Source organism: Glossina fuscipes, unplaced genomic scaffold (genome assembly GCF_014805625.2).
Source record: "Glossina fuscipes isolate IAEA_lab_2018 unplaced genomic scaffold, Yale_Gfus_2 128, whole genome shotgun sequence".
Taxonomy (NCBI): domain Eukaryota; kingdom Metazoa; phylum Arthropoda; class Insecta; order Diptera; family Glossinidae; genus Glossina; species Glossina fuscipes.
The window spans coordinates 1232329-1238961 of NW_023998471.1; positions in this window are offsets into that span (position 1 = coordinate 1232329).

Here is a 6633-nt window from a genome sequence, read left to right on the forward strand (position 1 = left end):
TTACTCACGCTGTTTTATTGTATATCAACGTATTATCAAACTTCTCGCTAAATGAAAATATCTGCGCAAATCATATAAACGACGCAAATTATAATGGTTTGAAAAATTTCTAAATGAAAATTTTAAAATTATTGAATTAAAAACTTTGCTGAGCAAACCCAAATTAAAAGAGAGAAGTTTAAACATGTCCAAAACATACGGTAGCAAATGAACCTTTTCAGAATATGCTGGAGATTGTCTAAGTCCGAGGCGACGTCCCAGAATACACTTCCCTGGCCATTTTGTTGCAGAAGTTCATTTTAACATAACTTCGAGACTCCGCAGAACGTAAATTTTACCCACATTCGTGTGTTCGTTCTCGGAATTCTCAAACCCTAGTAGTGTCGCCAAGATGCTAATAATTAAGAAAAAGTAGTAAATATATCTGTTTAACTGCTGGACGTGCAAACTTTCATGCAAAAGCGAATATGGATCGATATATCGCATATTTTATGTTTGTGATGCAACGAATTATATATAAACCTGCGTCTATTCTCAATACCTAATGTTTCGAATACTATTTCCATGACTTACATCACGAGTCACATGCATTTCTTCAGCTTTGCGGTTGTCGTTATAAAAACATTATTCAGTCAATTTTCGCCTCTTTACGAATGCATTTGGTCGCGTTAGCGATTTTCCTCATTTTCTAAACGAATCGATTCAGTCAGTGATGAGAAATTCACTCACTTAATTTGCTTACACATAAGCAAACACATACGTAATAACAAATTACATTGGTTTCACATGTCTAAGCTTTTGTATTATTCACCGGTGGTTGTTGGGCTGGCTCTTGTTATTGCCGTCGACTCATTAGAACTTACGGTGGCATGGAACTTTAATTGTAACAGAAATAATTGTCGTGATGTGTAAATTGTTTACATTTGACTGACACTTTACAATAGCTATTTGTGCAAGTTTTGTATACGCGTGTGGTTGTATGTGTGTATGTTTATGTGTATATGTGCGCCAAATTTCAAACGTATGTGAGTTAATGTTATTTTAACGGCAAGTAATGCATTAAAAGTCAAAGCCAATTTTAAACTTCAATTTGCGCAATATCTTCCAAAGGCCTTTTCCGTAACTACTTTTCCGTCGGTATTGTAACTGCGTCATGCGTGTTATCGCGTTCCTTCTTCGACATATCAGCAATCAACTTCACAACCAAGTCTTTACGGTTTATTGCCCATTAAAGGTCTGTTGCCACCTAACCGACTAACGTCTGTTAAAGGGAAGGATATACCGTACATAGTGGTCAGAATTTTACTTTAATATTGTGTCAGGTACTTTTGACAGCATCATCCGACATACGTGACTAAAAATCAACTCCAATTTAGCGAACTAGTGAACAAATTATTCTGTCCGCACACTTCAGGGCTGAATGTTTAATAATATAAACATTTGGAGATTAATCTTCACTTATAAAAACAATCAAACATACGCGACTTCCCGTACATACAATTTAACTCGTATTTTGATAATACATTTCCGGATTAGTTAAGTGCAGAATTGTTTGTAAAAAATTCAGTATAAAAATCTTCTTACAGCAGTCGAGTAAGTAAGTAAGTAAGTGGGAAGTAGATGGATTGCCTGATTGAAGCAAATACCGAGATTTATCATCTCCGCAAATTGCCGCTTTTTCACTTCAGCTTAACATTCTCGCCAAGCTATTGCTTATGTTTTCATCTCGAATTTTTTTCAATTAGAACGTAATATAGCTCGAATCGGATGACTCATCCCACAAATATTGCAGCAGATATCTTAATCTGTCTTGAAGAATGTTTGAACTATACGATAAACAAACACAGCTTGTCTTTGCAAACAAATTGATCTTATGTGCTCATACCCGGGGAATTTGCTGATGAATACTACGACTTATTAGTAACTATAGAACTATATAGAGGTCTATCATTCAGAACAGTAAACAGAACTAAAGTGTTTACTAACTTTTAAATTTTTACCCATTTTTTCCGTAAAAGCATTTGTAAAATACTACCTCTTACTATTGAACGTCATTAGTTCGTCTTGTTGTATCGGTTCGTTCGTTTTTGTACGATCGACCGCCTAGAGCAATTATTTGCCATGGGTTGTAATAATAGTAAAATCGTAAAGGTTAACAGTCGATTGGGAATGACTTAAATCCATAGATGAGAAATCAAAGGTCGCTCCAAGTTTTGATGATTGCTTAAAAAACAAGAAAAGTTATGATAATGTTACTAAGACATACTAACTGTCGGGGTTCCTACAATCGTTACAGCAAAGCTTGTATCTGGCTGGCTGTTTGGCCGCCTAGGGTAATAATTATTGCAACTTTCCAACTTTATTTAGAATATCGTATTTAATTTTCGATTATTTACGTTGCGCTTTGCAGAGGTCCAGTTAAACAATTAGCTAGACAAGCTCTTAGGGATAAAGTCGGAAAATCGTCTGGCTGTCATTCAAAAAAGTCGTGTGAGCTCGTTTGTAAGTGTAACCAAGTTCGAATTTTGCAATAGAAGGTTGCGCTTACATTATACGTTGTGATGATTAGATGGCCATGTAAATTTCGTAACAAATTTCTACCAAACGCAATAGTAAAAGCTAAAACTATTCTAAAGTAAGAAAACACGCTACATCAATGTCAAATCCGCGTCTACTTAGCCAAGTACGTCCGTCTGTCCGTTATTGATGTACGTAAGGGGAAACATAGAAAACCGAAATGGAATTTATTACTTACTTTTTCGATCCAACATGGAAAAGTGATTCGCCTAAAATGGCCACCAGATGCAATCCTGAAAGTTACAAACAACAAAATAAAACTCATGACAAGTACTTATTATTAAAAGTTGGTACATGCCTTGGGCACATGATGAAAGTGATTTAGCAAAAACAAAAAAAATTTCATAAACAAGCCAAAGACTTTGGCTGCAGCCAAATAAATAATTCTCTTAAACTTAAAGGTAAATGTTATAGTTTTCAGTATAAGTATCGGATATTCTGGGCAGTAAGTGATTGAAGAACTCAAACAGAATTCCTTTCAAAAATTTTCCTTTAAACGTAAACGGTTTCGTCGCTTTTCACGCAGACACAACTCTTGCGTACTTTTCGCGGATGTATTTCGTTAAAATAAACGTCAATTAAGATAAAAACTTTTTGCAAATTTCTGCTTCGTCTCTGCACTCATTTTTGCTTATTTTCCAAAAAAAAAAAAAAAAATAACGAAAGCATTTGCATTTTTTCATGTAGTGATTGAAAAACATAGGTATGTAACTTTACAACACCTGCGTATCGTTAGTTCGCAAAAAGTAGGACAGAGAAAGAGAGGGAGGAAGTGAATTTAACAAACCGTATGCACGAAATTATCATATGATGACAATAACAATAGCATAAAACCGTAAAGAAGACAAAAATCGTATAAATGAAGTAAAGAGCGTTAATATCACGAAGCCGTTAAAAAGTTACGCATATTTTTTTAATAAAGTTTCTGCTTTTCAATTTAAAACGCTCCGGGCATAGTGGTTTGGATCAAGAAAGAAAGAAAAGAAACCTTTTGTCGATACAATGCAACAAAATTCAGTACAATACTGATAAACAAATTAATTAATGCTTAATATCTGCGAAAAAATAAAAAAAAAACAGAACTCTTTCTCTCACGCTTCAAAAAACGTTTTTGTGAAAAAAAAAAGAAGGAATGTTTGCAGGGCTTATGCATATTTAAAGAAATTAAGCAGTGCCGAAACAAATGTTAACTAAAGTTTACGAACAATCGCTTATATACATTCATTTTCATGTACATATATATATATATATACATTCATGTGCATGTGTATCTTGTTTAAAAAGCAACCAATCAGCATAAACTACCCAAGCAATATGTTGCAGTTAAATACAATACACAACACTAGGTACACCACCCTCTAGTGTGTATGTTTAATAAAAGTTGGCAGTCGACACTAATCCGCCAGCATTTGGCCATACGTAATATAACTTTGATTATGCCATCATTGTAATTTGTGCACTATTTAATTCGTATACTTGAATAAATGAACGTATGTGTGTACACGAGGTTTCCTCTTATGCAAGGTAACACATAACATAATAGATTTTCCTTAGCCAACACTAGCATGCATGACAGACAAAGAGACATCATAAGCGCATCTAAGTGAATGAACAAACCGAATGCGAGGAAAATGGCAGGTGAGATAAGACCATCTCGTTAAACGAGGGGAGACATTCGTTTTGAATGAACAACATAAACAAGTAATTGTTCTTCAAAGCAAGTCTTTGGCGGAATCATACAAAAGCACAATTATTATTGTCATAAGAAGAGTAAGCCTACCTGGCGACTGGATCGGGCCGACATGCCACCTTGTATGCCTTTGCAATATATTACATATACGGGCGAGAGGTGCTGCAAGATTTTCTTTTACCGGCACCAGCTGTAGAATATGAATGACGTAGACGATCAGTGACGGCATCATTTCAACTATTTCACAAAGGTTTTCGATTGACGCACAAAGCACGTCCCGTTCGTTTATTAATAGGAATTCCAAAAGGTCTTACTGCTGACTTCAGAAAGCTGGCTACCGCCTTTCATCTCAACCTAAGTTTATATTTCGAAACCGGAGTTTGCCAGGACTCAAATTCTCTCACATATCCTCCGATGCGAACAGGCGACGCTGAGATAGTTTGACATAAGTTCGAAAATGTTACTGTTAGGTTTGGTTTAGCTAGGTGCACTCTGTTGTTACATTACGTTTAAGCTGTTATAAGCAAATACTGATTTACGATTACCTTGAAATATGAAAACGTCAGATGGTCAGCAGTGTCAACCGTCACCGTACTCAAAGCAGAAGACTTCCCCCTAAATAGGCAAATATCGAAGAGAACGCTTGAAGGTTTTTATTATCGAAAATGATCCTGAAATGCTGGAGAACATTAGATTACACAGCGGGCTCCTCTTGAATTCTTCGCAAAAATTTGGACTATTTTGATAATTGAAAATATATTGTTTGGGAAAAAATAATCAGTCTTAAGCATACATTAAATTTCCATTTGAGTTGCAATTAAATTATGATCGATAAAAATATCATCAAATCCCGTAAGCAGTAACGCATGAAATTATTTGCTATGAACACGTAATTCGTTAAGATTTCTTATAATGTTTTCTAACTTTCTAATTTTACGCGCATTCATCGAACCTAATAGAAGTGACCGGCATTGCCGTACATATCAAATTTTGGAATGAATATTAAAAAACTATATGCAGCATTAATTATGTTAAAGTTGTGTTAAAAGTTGCATAAATCCTCAGGAAAACGGTAGACGTGACTACATTGCCTCAGGCAAATGTCAAACATTCAGCTTTTCATATAAATACATATATACATATTTGCGATACAACAAGTAAAAGATACAAATAATTATTTGTATGTATAAACAGTGTCCACATAGTATCGATCCATACTTTTATTTGCTTAGCTCTGCTGTTCAATTCAATCGACGGCAACCAATCAAGTGATTAAAATTTACATACAACTCCATAAACTTATCTATATTTGCATTACACAAACATCTATATCTACATATATATTTTATAGTATTTCTTACTTTTGTATATTTACGTATGTATACAACAAAACTTATAAATACTAAGCAACAACTTGCGAACTGGCGTGAACATGAGTATTCATTCATACGTGTACATTTATATATGTTTATATGAATAAAGCCAGACATGGTGTGCGCTTAACGGTTGAAATCGCATGGGAACAAATTACAACATGTTTCCGTAAGAAAAGAGTTATTCCAGTTGTGAATAGTCAAATATTTCGTTACGCTATAATATCTAATAAATTTCTATAGAAAATATAAAAATGAATATTCACACACACACATACAGCAGAAAGTTCCATAAATTATTTTCTTTAAAAAAGAAAGAAAAAATCAATATCTTAATCCTTTTTAGTTAGTTGATGTCCTTTTCAATGTGATTTTTGAAAGTACTTTGCGAACAACTAACGCGACAACGAGCAAGTAAAGAAGAAAACAGAAACGTGACTTCAAAATAATTCATTCCTCTTCGTATGAGATGCGCTGATTTCTTCATTAAATTCGTAGCACATATACATAATAACGACCAGTGAGTCGTTGAACTTCTTAGCCAACATATACATTTGTTTTCCTGTTAAATAAATCGGTCGGATTATATAGTCAGCAAAGCTGACTTTTTTCGAACAGTCTGACTAGCTAAATCATATTCTTTCTGGCCAGCTTGTTGTTGCATAGTCCATACAGTCTACTTTAGCCAAGGTTCGTTCTAGTCAACCTGACGCCTGCTTATGAAGCCATTTACTATTTACTCCCAACTTGGATTTTTTATAGACATTCGTTGGACATCTTCCTTCAACTAGCTTCCTTTCTCTTCTTTCTAGTCAGTCGATGATTATTTTCAACTAAATTATCCTTATTTTACATAACTTACTTCTTTTGCAGCGTATGCTCCTTTTCAAATCACTTTAGCCTCTTGTTAAACAAACTTCTTTCCAGTCTTTCTTTGTCATCTTACCTCTTTAATTAACTTTGTTTCTTCCTAACAATCCTTGTTCCTTTTAG